The sequence below is a fragment of the Ovis aries genome, chromosome 5, assembly GCF_016772045.2.
Source record: "Ovis aries strain OAR_USU_Benz2616 breed Rambouillet chromosome 5, ARS-UI_Ramb_v3.0, whole genome shotgun sequence".
NCBI classification, from domain to species: domain Eukaryota; kingdom Metazoa; phylum Chordata; class Mammalia; order Artiodactyla; family Bovidae; genus Ovis; species Ovis aries.
This window is the reverse complement of record NC_056058.1, coordinates 67,322,391-67,336,273: the sequence shown is the minus strand read 5'-3', so window position 1 is coordinate 67,336,273 and position 13,883 is coordinate 67,322,391. Positions and strand designations below refer to the sequence as shown.

Here is a 13,883-nt window from a genome sequence, read left to right as displayed (position 1 = left end):
TGTCTGGATTTTAGAATCAGATCCAATCTAGATAGAGATTTTGGAGTCATTCATATATTATATATGAATAAATAGTACTTATTCATGTTGTATATCTATAAATAGTATTTGAAGAGATGGGAGAGATATGTATAATTAGTAAAGACACAAACTGTCTGGAGGGTATTTATTGGCTCATATGCTTAAAAACTACCAAGATATGCTGGCATTAGATACAGCTGGGTAAAGATGTCCAAATGTTCAAATATCCAAATGTTACCACCAGGAATCTGTCTCTCTTCATCTCCATATTTTATCTCTGCTTCTCCCCTGTCTAGGTGAGGAAATGGATACCAGCGCCTCCTGGCTGACATCCTACAAGTTTAGGAACCACAAAAAAAGACCATCTCTTTCCAAACAGTTCAAGCAAAAGTTCCACACTGTCTAAGATAGCTCCCTACCTTAGTCACTCATCTCACCTTTATTCTACTTTATCACTACCTGATATTATCTTGTTATTTAATTTATGTATTTAATTATTTATTACCTGTCTGTATAACTAGAATATAAACTCCATGAGCTCAGAGATAGTTTTGGTCCTTTTCACATTGTGGATTCCCAGTCTCTAAAACAGCACCTTCTGGCGCATATTAGGTGTTCATTTAATATGTCCTGAATTAGTAGCCTCTGATGGTGGTGAGAGTATTTACACCAAAGAAATATTACAAATTGTGGCTTCCTCCCACCCTGAATTCTGGTCGTTATTTATTGGTACATCAGAATCACATATGCTGAGAGACGTAGAGGTTTTGTTTATCCTACCAAAAGAAATCAATTTGCTTTTACTAAAGGAAGGGTGGATGGATACTGGGGGAATAGCTGATGACTGCCATTACAAAGTTAACTAGGAAGAGTTTATAAAACAAACAGACGGATATATCAAAGACAAAATCTTGTAATAGCCAACATTAAAAGGAGAGGTGGAAGAAGAGGAAGCCACAAAGAACGTAGTAAGAAGAGGCAACCAGAAATAATAAAATCAAGTCTATGGTGTTACAGAAGTCAAGGAAAATTGAATTTCAAGGAGGAACAAATGGTTCATTCTACCTTATGCTGCAAAGATCAAGGTACCCTAAGATAGTCATTAAAAGCTACAGTCTTGGCAGTCCTAACAGCACAGTGGAGACTAGTGTTCTCCGTGTCCAGTCTGAGTCCTCCCCTGGGCAGGGGCAGGCTGCCACTCTTGCCTGTCCATTTCCTCATGGTGCTGTTCCGACGCCCAACAGCATCCACCAATTCTAAACCTAAAAGTCATGTGACTATCAGGTGGGAAGTTTTAGAAGAAACTGGAAATCGGGTTACAACCCGAGCCACACAAGCAGCTCAGAAAACCCAGAACACTAAAGTGCCTGTTCCACCCACCAAAACAACAAATGTCAACAAGCACACTAAACCTACTGCTTCTGTGAAACCAGTACAGATGGACGTGTTGGCTCCAAAGGGTCCTTCTCCCACACCTCAGGACGTCTCCATGAAGGAAGAGAACCTCTGCCAAGCTTTCTCTGATGCCTTGCTCTACAAAACTGAGGATATTGATACTGAGGACTAGGAGAACCCTCAGCTCTGCAGCGACTATGTGAAGGATATCTACCAGTGTCTAGGCAGCTTGAGGTGCTGCAGTCCATGAACATTTCTTAGATGGGAGAGATATGAATGGCCGCATGTGTGCCATCCTGGTGGACTGGCTGGTACAAGTGCACTCCAAGTTCAGGCTGCTGCAGGAAACGCTGTACATGTGTGTTGCCATCATGGACCGATATGCACAGACTCAGCCAGTCTCTCCTAAGAAGCTTCTGCTGGTTGGCATTATGGCACTGCTCTTGGCTTCCAAGTATGAGGAAATGTTTTCTCCAAACATCGAAGACTTTGTTTACATCACCAACAATGCTTACACCAGTTCTCAAATTCGAGAAATGTAAACTCTGATTTTGAAAGAACTGAAATTTGAGCTGAGTCGACCGTTGCCGCTCTATTTCTAAGCCGGGCATTGAAAGCCAGGAATGTTGATGTTGAATAGCACACTTCAGCCAAATACTTGATGGAGCTGACTCTCATTGACTATGACATGGTGCCCTATCACTGTTCTAAGGTGGTGGCAGGCACTTCCTGCCTATCCCAGAAGGTTCTAGCCAAGGGAAATGGAACTTAAAGCAGCAGCTTTAAGTTACACCGGCTGCATAGAGAGCGAGGTGCTGAAGGTCATGCGGCACATGGCCAAAAACATCGGGCACGTCAACAAGAACATGACCAAGTTCACCACCATCAAGAATAAGCATGCAAGTAGCAAACTCCTGAAGATCAGCATGATTCCTCAGCTGAACTCAAGAGCCATCGAGGAGTTTGCCTCACCTCTGTCGGGACAGTCCTAAGCTCCAGGGCCCTGGGGAAGAGTGTGTTGTCTGTGCACTTTGTCTTGCTGATCTGGAATTCCTGAGTTTGTATATAGTCCTCTGGTTTATTTCATGAAACCTCTTCTCAGACCAGTTTTCTAAATGTATATTGAAGAAAAATAAAGCTATTGATTTTCTTAAGGTAAAAAAAAAAAAGCTAGGGTCTTTACTTGATTGATAAGATGGCAAGATTCTGACATCCACTGGTCCACATTTTTCTATTTAGATTTAATGCATCTAAAGTCAGTCAGTGAATAAGGAGATTTATCTTGCTTTATAAGACAATTATCTCTTTTTCTCAACTATTGGGGTTCTCTGTGCCTACAGAGTAAAAGCAGAGCTCTATACTTCACGTGGCTCATTGGGATAACATTGGCACAACAGGTACTATTCTCCCTTTGGGTGATCTCACCTTCAAAAGCCCAATTTGGAAATGGAAGATACAGATAACTAGTGATCCTATGGAAGGACTTCCATACGAAATCTCCAAACTAAGTTTTCAGCTTAGACTGGAAACCACTGTTAATTTTGTGTTTGCGGATATTTGTTTACTGCAGAGCTACTAAGTTGAGAAACAGGAGGGTTACCTGATGCAGGGCTGAGTTTGCCAGTCGCTTCCTGTCTGCATGTCCCAACACTCCATCTAAATTCTAGGAGTCTGATCAGGAACCATTAATATCACAAACCTAGGAGACAAGACCTACATCACAAGTCCCAAAATGTACACTAACACTAAGCCCTGCTTAAGTCACTAAACGGTTCTAAACCTCTATTTTCTATGAGAAGAAGTGTTGGACTACACCATTTAAAATGTGTCTTCGGCTCTACATTTCTGTTTCTGTAGTTTTAACTACTCCTGTATTCCCAGTTCTCTACCATCATATGAAGTATTTCAGTAAATATCCACTGAAGGATTGAAGGGTGAAGAGGCAAAATATTATATAGCCATCATATCCATACCAGAAAAAAGGTGATGGGGAAAACATAGGCAAGCTACAACCAAGAAAATTAACATCAGACCATGATGTTATAATTTATGAATTCAGAATACGGGCTCTCTGTCTTGGCTTCCATTTGAAACTGGTTTATTACTGTAAATTCTAGGAGACCCTCTTATAACTGTCTCCTTTATATCATGACCCTACCCCATGGACAGCTTTGTAACACAATGATGAAGAGCCCCTTCCTTACTTTCAGCATTTCACTGACCACCATTGTCATTAGAATGGACCCCCATCACTGGCACTAGCTAAACTGAAGAGATAATTTGTATCAATTAGAGCTTTTTGGTAGAAAGCAATAGAAATTGATTTGGGGGGAAAAAAGTAATAGCAAGTCTACTGTGAGGCTTTGCAGAATAAACGGAAGAGTTGGTTAACCAAGCACAAGAAGGACAAGAACCCAGCAGCTCAGGGATATCAGTCACTCAGGATTCATTCTCCAGAGCATTGTTATCAGATGGTTCAGCTTTCTTCTGTCTCTATGTATCTCTGCCTGAGATTCAAATGCTGGGGGAAAAAAGCTGATTGGCCTGTTCTGGGTCATTATACTTACCCCTGGGATCAAAGACCAGTGACTCGTCCCAGAAGAACGGCGTGCATACAGTCTACGCATATGTGTGTGTATGTATGCATGTCGTGTATAAGCACACACATGAGTGTACGGCACATTCCTGTCTGTGCATGTATGTGCGTGTGTGTAGCTACGTCCGTATCTGGTATTTGTGTATGAGTGTATGTGTGGGATTGTGGATACGGGTGTGCGTTGTCTTTTTATAGGTACAGGTGCACATGTGCAGCAGAAGAACATGCTGGGAAGATACAGTTCACAGGATCAGGTACTTTTTGGTAAAGTCTTTAAGATGTTCTTGAATTTCAGCAACCTACCCTACCAGCTATGTAACTAGCTATGTAACCTATTATGTCTTACTCTCGTTTATAAAATGGGAATGCCAATACTTACTTTGTTCTAAGGATAAAAAAAAAAGAAAGACAATGCCTGTATGCAATAGCAGTAAAACTGGCACAATAACCTCAATAAATAGGAGTTAATATTCTTACTATCTTATTATCTCTGAGATAGGCTGGGATGTTCGTAAATAGGTCAAAATCAAGTCAAAAAAAAGTTCTATTCAATCTCATTCTTTCTGCCCCAAGAGCATCCACATTGGGAAAGTCACTCTGTCCCCATCCCCAGGAGGCTACTCCCTCACTCTCAACTCAGAGGCTTTGCTAATGTGCTTCTTTCCACCTGGAATACTCTCTTTTCTTGTAATCCCAGTCCCAAATTCTAACCCCTTCAGGACTGCGTTTCAACCCACGACCCCAGTAAGCCTTTGTCGAGACCCTCCAGATCTCCAATCTCCTGCTCCTCTGAGTGACAACAACACTTACAGGGAGATGGTGACTATAGCCCACCAGGGGTCCTGCATTGAAAGGGATTCTGAAACCAAGACCAGGCCCAGAATCAGCAGGAAAGAGGGCCACAGGAGTTAGAGTTGATGGCATGGGGCGCACGCAGTAAGCGCTGTGGCGTACTTGGCAGGAGGTTGTGGCGCCTGCTGCGCTAGTCTTTGGTTGTACAGTGTGTTGGACTGCTCACTAAATGCCCCATGTGTGCTCTTCCCTTGAAACCAAGAACTCCATCTCATAGTTTTTGTTTCTATCCCACTCTAACTCGTGTGGTGCTGAGCATGAGTCAGGGGATCAATCAGGGCTGGTAGGAGGCTGAATTCATTCCTTGACTGGTAGCCAAAAAGCATGAGGTCTTGTACTACAAACTGAGAGCATCTGGGGACAATGAACAAATGCAATCCCACAACCTTCTCAGCAGGGAACATGGGGACAGGGGCAGGATCATGACTTTCTGAGTTAGACTAAACTGAGTTAAACTCCAGTATACCTATTAATTGGGTCACGTTATGGCCAAGTCATATAACCACACCAAATTTCAGTTTCCCCGTCCAAAAGGAATGGCACTAACAATATCCACATTACATGTCATTGAGAGGATTAGAAAAAAATCAAACATATAAAATATTTGATCCAGATCTGGAAAGAGATGAAGCATTCAGTATATCTGAGTTTCATTTTAAGATATGAAAGAAGGATTTGAAAAGAGCTCAGGAAGTACTAACATTATCATTTCCTTATCATTACCGTGTGGCAATCTGGTTTCCCTGGAAGACAATCCATGCCAGTCCTCCTTGGATCATGCCTGTGTAGCTTTTGCAAGGAATCCCCTCTTCCCTTCCCACTTGGCCCCTAGCATGACCTCCCAGAAAATGGTCTGCCCTCTCACCACCCTCTTGGCTGGTAATTTGGAAATCTCTCTACCATCACAATAGGCTCTCTTCACAAAATAGGTGTGAGGGCTGGAGAGTTCAGACATGCTTTCCACTGAATCAAGCCTGTATTTCTCAGGTTGGAGTTTAGCACACTTATATGTGTGAAACATCAGCCAGGATCAACAGAGACCCTGGATTACCCTTGCTTATGTAGTTTTCTGGGGAAATCCAGGGCATTAAAATCACTAACCATGCAGCATCAGTTGACACAGTACCTCATTTTAGAGCTAAAAGTCAATCTGCGATAAACCATATATTCCAAGCCATAGATAGAGCATTTACTTTTTAAAAGAGCGCCTATTTATTGAGTGCTTACTATGTGCTAGGCAGTATGCTAAGAACTTAATAGACACAGTCATACTTTATCCTCCCAACAACCCTTAGTGGTAGTACAAACTATCGCTTCTCTTCAAATCTATATAAAACCCTGTCATTATCTGAAATAGTGTGTTTCTCTGGTAACTAAAATGCACAGGGACATTACTGCCCCCTGGGCTATACCTCTGCCCTGCCAAACACTCGCACAATCATCAGGAATCCAATAGGGAGAGATGCCCCAGGGCAAAGCTCCCGTTTCTGCTCCAGAGCACCCAGAGACTTCCTCCTAGAAAGTCCATTAGCCCTGACAGGCATCACTGGTGTAAATCACCACACAGCACTCAAGGAGAATATAGTTATTATAACAATTGCTGCATTGCATGATGCTCATGCCATCCAGAAATGTAGGTCTAATTAGCTCTAAGCTGCAGAAGATTTGAGTATAGTAGTTTCATTTTGGCTTAATGCTCAGTGCCTGGTGTAAAATCTGAATTTCTTACTCCTTTTTTTAATCATTTCTGCATGGCTCAACCAGTTGTATCAAAACTACTGCATGTTACAGACTTTAAAAAGTGATTCCCTGTAGGCATTTTAAGGTATAGGATCTATTATGGGAAGATATATATTTGACAGCATTCTGTTTATTACTCATTTCCGCTACATTGTTCATGAACATAGTGAAAGATGTTCTCAGTGGTAAGTAACATTTTATTCCAGGAAAAAGAAACAGGGGCAACTTCCTTCAGTACGTACTAGAAACAGCATGTCAGCAACTACAGGACTAATGGGTGAATTCTTTGCATACTCCATTAAGACCCTCATAAAAAAGAGACTGTTTTAATACTACATATCACTCTAGATTTCAACCAATAATATTTTCTCATTTAAAGTAGTGTGTCAGAATTCCCTGGCGGTCCAGTGGTTAAGACTCTGTGCTTTCATTGCTGTGTACAGGTTTGATCTCTGGTTGGGAACTAGGATCCCACAGTCTGTGTGGTGGGTATAAATAAAAATAGTATGTCTCAGCAGTGCACAATCTGTTACACTTCTGAACATTTTAAAAAGCCAAACCCAGGTAGCCTCATCTCTCCTGCTTTGGTCCTCAAGACCACCTGTTTAGAAATGGGAAGTGAAGACATCTTCGTCATTTGTTCTCCCCTTTACTTATTCCGTTTGTATCTGAACTAGTGCAGCTCTTTTCTCGAGATGTTGAAGGGAGCTGCCTCAAAGAGGTCCCACTTTCAGGAATGACCTCAGGCACTGCTTCCTAACTATATGCCACACTTGCTTGCTCAGCTTCAGTCTCTCTAATTTCTCTCCTTATCACTGTTCCTTGGCTCCCTAGGTGTGGCTCTGGTCAGATTCTCTGCTTGGCTCTCAGTCTGGCTTTACCGCAGATACTCACCTTAGGATTGCTCTGCAGCCCTTGGGTCACTCCCAACCCATCCCAGGGAATCTGAATCTAGATCCAGTGGCCTGAAGACTCCAACTGTCTAAAGTTCAGGTAATATTTTTGAAGACAGGAGGTTTCAGGTAAAATGTAAAATTTACTGGGGCAACTGACCCTACTCAATTCCTGTGCATATATAAGATCTTTGGTGTGGGGTCCTTTCTGCTACCCTTCGTGCTCCTCACCAAAGTCTATGGAGCCCAGAGTTCTATTCTTAGTATAGAGCTGGACCAAGTGTCCTCATGGCAAAGTTGACCCAGAGCCCAACCTCACTGAGCTACCAAATCAATCAACCTAGGCATTACCTACTTCCAGAATTCTTCCTATGTGCAATTACTCTATCATTTAAACCCATTTTCACTGGATATTCTGTTACATGCAGCCAAAGCATTGTGGTTAAATTGCTAGGAATACTACAATCTTCCATTCTTGAAGTATACAAACAAGTAGAGAAGAATGGACATGGACCTGATTCTTGGATCTTGGAGGCACATCTTAACTCCCTCAGTGGTGCAACTTCATTTCTTGTTTTATCTGTCTCTCTATTGAACTGTAAGCTTCTTAAGAGTCTAATTCCCTGTTTGGAGAGAGAGTATACTATCAATTGAGACTTTTACAAACTCAAACATCTTGATTGGATGCCACTGCCAATTACTAGTTGTATGATCTTGAGCAAGTGATTGAATCACTCTAACTCAAAAAAGTGAGAAAAGTAATATGTGCCATAATATCCATGTTATAGAATTATTGTACAATAAACTGAGATAATTCACGTGGTAAAGAAACTTATCTTAGCATAAAATGTAAGAATTTTTAAAGAAGTTAATATTTTAGTTTTATACATTCACCATCCACCTAGAATGTATCTTGACATTTAAAAAAAGACTGTTGAGTGAACAAGTGACTGAACAGATGGATGACTTAGTGAATGAATGAATGAATAACAACTTTGTTGCTTTGAGTATTCCAGGAGGCATAAATTTTTGAGATTTGAGACATTGAAAATCAGTTTATGGTGTGATATGACCTAAAATCATAGACTTTTCAGTTGTTTTATATCAAATGTAATGGTTCCTTATTCATTCTTACAAATATCTGGGAAAGATTTGCCCCAAAGAAATGGATTGTCTTTCTTAGTAAATATTCTTTTCTTGCTTTTGTCCCCAAGGACACAGAGTAGAAATACCTCTCACTTTCAGGCCTGATATCAGCTTTCCAAAGCGGAAGGCCAGCTCTGACTTCTGAGACTAGGCCTCAGCGGACCCTCTCCACCTCCTGACCTTGGGAAGCTGCTGCAAGTGGCTGCTTGGTAGTAACCAAGGGTCACAGGGTGCACTGAGTTCTCAGGGTTGACAGCACTGGAACAGGACCAAAGACACCTCAGACGGAGAGTAGTGTCACAGCCAGAAAGATGTTCAGGCCCTCAATACCCAGGTATCCAGCACTTGGAGAGGGTGCTGGGGGACACCAGCTCTCCTCCTTCCTTAGGACCATGAGCTGCTTGAGAATCCTGGCTACTTAGAGCTTTAAGGGGAGTCCCTCTGTGAGAACTGCTCAGAGAATTTTGCAGAAGGAAGATGGCTTGCCCAGCATTTTGTTCCTTCTCCAGTGGCAACCCACCTCCAATGACTGCTCATTTCTGGAGCTTAGCCTCCTTGCCTTAATTCAGGGCAACCCAAGGGCCATCCCAGAGCTGAGGCCACGACGTCACTGCAATTACCAATCAGTTCTACATCTACCTCTATCCCATCGCACTTCCTCCTTTCAGTTGCTACTCCTGTGAACAGGCCCTAGGAAATCTCCTGAGCACTAGCCACAGCATTCCGTTCCAGGAAGTCTGACCTAAAATAGAATTGTTTTAGGTGGGCAATGAATAGCCCAGAATTCTCATGGACTTAATACTGGAGGGGAAGGAAGGGGGAAGAAATGAGAAAAGGAAATAAATAAAAATATAATATATCAAACAGGGATAAATATTATGAAAACAAATGAAACAAAGTAAGGAGAATGAAAAATGAACTGGATGCTGTTTTCAATAGTCTCATTAGAGTACTCCTCCTTCATAAGGGGCATTTGAGCAGAGGCCTGAATGAAATGAGTGAAATGTGTCAGAATCTGAAAGAATATTTCAGGCAGAGGCAAGGGCAAGTGCAAAGGGCCTGAGGAGATGTGTTTAGTGTTTTTGCCGAATAGTGAGAAACCCTGAGTGGCTGGACAGAGTAAAAGAAGGGGAGAACAAGTTGTATTTTACGTTTTTAAGTAATTCTTCTGGCTGCTATGTGAAAATGAGATTTGGACAGGGGGCAAGGGTGACAGTAGAAAGACCAGTTTGGAGGTTAATATAATACTCAGACAAGAGATAGCCAGCCCCAGATAATCAAAGAATATGAGCATCTTCTTACATGCAAATCTGTGAGTTATGTTAGAAAACACACCCACCTGTGTATATGCCCCCCAGTTAGTTAGAAGTTCAGGGTCCCTTTTAAAGGTTCTAGTCACCAACTGTAATGTGTGTTTTTAATGTGTGTATTAGATTGGAAGGGGGAGGGGGAGTCCTCCATACATCCAAGCAATTCTCTAGCACCAGTTAGGTATTCTACAGTTCAATTCAGTCCTTATAGTGTTAGGGGAAGCACTCTGCTTGAAACCGCCCACTCTGGCCAGGCACCATAGTAACCATCTGCATGAGCTGTTTTATGACAGGAGATCCTGATAAGGAATACGGAACTAATAAGCCACCACCAACTGGAAGAGTTTGGGAAAGGTCGAAAGGAGACACCGCGAGTCCGTCCACTTCCCAGAATCCCTCTCGCTAGCATCCATCTTGGCTGAGCAATGCGTGGGCCATCAGGAAAGACTCTGAATTAGAATGATTGGCCAAAGATCACCCGGAAACTAATTTCATCACCATAAAACCCAAGACTGCGAGCCCTGCGGCAGAGCAGTTCTCCTGGGTTCCCTTACCCTACTGCTCTCCACCCAGGTGCCCTTTCCCAATAAAATCTCTTGCTTTGTCAGCACATGGGTCTCCTCAGACAATTCATTTCCAAGTGTTAGACAAGAGCCCAGTTTCGGGCCCTGGAAGGGGTCCCCCTTCCTACAACAATACTATCTATCTGAATTTAGCATCAGATTCCTTAGGTTACGAGCTCAGGCCCACAGGGCTGCTCACCTCTTTAGAGACTATTCGTTCACAAGCCCAGATGCTTCTGACTGACCTGTGCTTTTGACAAACTGGTTATAAATCTGAGGTTCCAGTGACGTACTTCTTTGGGTTCAATTAATTCACTAGAATGGCTCAGGGAACTCAGAGAAATATTTTTCTTACTAGATTACCAGTTTACTTTAAAAAGCATATAACTCAGAATACAAATGAATGCCCAGATGGAAGAGATGCATAAGACAAGGTATGTGGAAAGGTCATGGAACATCCATGCCACTCTCCCCAAATATCCGTGTGTTCACCAACCCACAAGCTCTTTGAACCCTGTCCTTTGGGGTTTTATAGGGCTTGATCACATAGGCATCATTGATTAAGTCAATGGTGATTGGTGTTGAACTCCATTTCAAGCCCCTCTTCTATCCCCAGAGGTCAGGGGACAGGGGTGGGGAGGGTAAGCAGGGGAATGAAAGTTTCAACTCTCTAATCACATGTTTGACTTCATTAGCAACCCGCCCCCATTCTTAACTGGATTCCAAAAGTCACCTCATTAGCCTAACAAAAGACAACTTTATGTTCTTTTCACATAGGAAATTCCAAGGGTTTAGAAGCTCTGTGACAGAAATGGGGACAAAGACCAAATATATATATTTTTATTATAAATAACAATATTACACCCTACAACCCTCGTTTTGGAAGACTGTCAGAGGAAACTACTTTCTCCAGAAATGAGTTATCCATCACAGCAGGTATTTAACAGGAGACCCAAGTACATAATAGTTACAAAGGTGCTAAGAAGTAATCTGACTCCAGATATACAAAATACTTAAAGTAGATTTGCTGATGGATTAGATATGGTTTTGGAAAGGAAGAAAAGAAGGACAGAAAAAAGGAAGGAAAGAAGGAGGAAGGGGGACAGGAAAGGGGGAGAGAAAGAGGGAGGGAGGGAGAGAGTAAACAATAACTTTTGAGGTTTAGTCTGAGCAACTAACATAAAAGATAAAACGAAATTGTTAAATTGTTAAGCCTGTTAAGTTTGAGTCACCTTTAGATACTTAAATGAAGCTTTGAATAAGGAATTGGGACTCTGAAGTTAAAAAGAAAGATCCAAGCTATAGATATGAATTTGGTTGTTATTAGCATACATGGTATTAAAAGCTGTGAGCCTGATGAGGTCATCAAGAGAATTTAGGGCCCAAGAGTACTCCAGTATTTACAAATCTAGGTGGTAAGAAGGAACCAGGAAAGGATACTGAGAAGGAACAATAATGAGGTAGGAAAAAATCAAGTATGGTGTCCTGGAAGCCAGGTAAAGGAAGTCTATAATGAAAAAAGGAGCAATCAACTGCTAATAGATTGAGCAAGATGCATCCTAAGGATTAGCATTTGGGCTTGGCAACATGGAATTTAATTACTAGCAACTTTGATAAGAACTGTTTGTCAGTGGTGAGGACAAAAGCCTTTGGAAGAGTTCACAAAAGAATGGCAGAAGGGAACTCCAGTTGAATAACAGAATTATCTGGAGTTCTGGGTAACTCTGAATAATAGAATTATCTGGAGTTCTGGTCTAAGACTCTGAAGTTAAGCCCAACTTCAAGGACTGCTGTATTCAATTAGCAGTGTCTGCCATGACCACAGGATAGGAAAACTGTGGTATTTACGCCACATATTTACTATTCTGTTCCAGGATATATAGTGACTCATTCCATATTTTCTATATACCTTTTTATGCTATCATCCATTTGAGGCACTCATTAACAGTTAATTTTATATTATTCCAATAAACTTTTGGTTTCTCAACATCCAGATGTTCTTGAGTATAAAAGGGTGTTTTACTAAATTATATACCTTATTTGGATAGTTTTAAACCAGTTTCCAGTGTACCACATAAAGCAAATTATGAGATACTGCAGTGTCCTGAAAGAATTTGAGATGTCTCAAAAAGATATCACATCTCTCTGAATAACTAATTGACTAAGTAAAGGGGCTTAGACAGGGTAGGAAAACATTTGTCTATATAGTGCACACTTGCATTTCCTGTCTCCCTCTTCCCTGGGAGTCAAGACTAGATAATACAGGTTTGTGTATATCTATATGTGTGTGTGTATATATGTGTGTGTGTGTGTGTATATCGGAGAAGGCAATGGCACCCACTCCAGTAATCTTGCCTGGAAAATCCCATGGACGGAGGAGCCTAGAAGGCTGCAGTCCATGGGGTCGCTGAGGGTCAGACACAACTGAGCAACTTCACTTTCACTTTTCACTTTCCTGCACTGGAGAAGGAAATGGCAACCCACTCCAGTGTTCTTGCCTGGAGAATCCCAGGGACGGGGGAGCCTGGTGGGCTGCCGTCTATGGGGTCGCACAGAGTCAGACACGAGTGAAGTGACTTAGCAGTAGCAGCAGCAGTGTATATATATATGTACATATACATATTTTATACAGATATTTCATTTGCACTGAAGGTCAAATGAGGTTGCTCCATCAAATGGCCACAACGTACAGAAAGAGAAACTTGTAGAAACAAGAGGTACGCAGAAACATTAAAATTTAATTCAATGGGCAACTAATTCCCATTAAGACCATACTTGCTTCAGGTTTTGTTTTGTCCTAATCTCCAGAAGCACTCACCCCTTTGGGAAAATATTTCTTTGCTATGGTTTTCAAAAGTTAAAGTGAAAGTGAAAGTGAAGTTGCTCAGTCGTGTCCGACTCTTTGCGACCCCATGGACTGTAGCCTACCAGACTCCTTCCTTCATGGGATTCTCCAGGCAAAAGTACTGGAGTGGGTTGCCATTTCCTTCTCCAGGGGATCTTCCCGACCCAGGGATCAAACCCGGGTCTCCCACATTCCAGGCAGACGCTTTAACCTCTGAGCCACCAGGGAAGCCCTTCAAAAGTTAATTTCCCTTTAAATTTGCATCCTAACACATAACTTCTCAGAGTTGGAAAATGTCTTCAACTATCTTGTTCAAACATCTACCCTCTTTTATGAGTGAATCCTCAGTGTACTGGGCCTGAGAGATGGCCCTTGGATTTCTGGTTAAACACCTCCTGTGAAGGACAACTCACTTGATCTGGAGAGAGCAGTTCCCTCCAACTGTCATTCTTTTGAAATGAGAGTTGAAGGGGGACCTGAACATTCAGATAACTGGGGAAATATGCACATAGGTGGTTGTGC

The 13,883-nt window shown here is 41.9% G+C and overlaps 1 pseudogene; it reads left to right on the top strand.

Moving 5' to 3' along the window:
• The first annotated feature begins 1,240 nt into the window (after window positions 1-1,240).
• On the top strand, window positions 1,241-2,408 carry LOC106991199 (G2/mitotic-specific cyclin-B2-like; annotated as a pseudogene).
• Window positions 2,409-13,883: the final 11,475 nt, after the last annotated feature.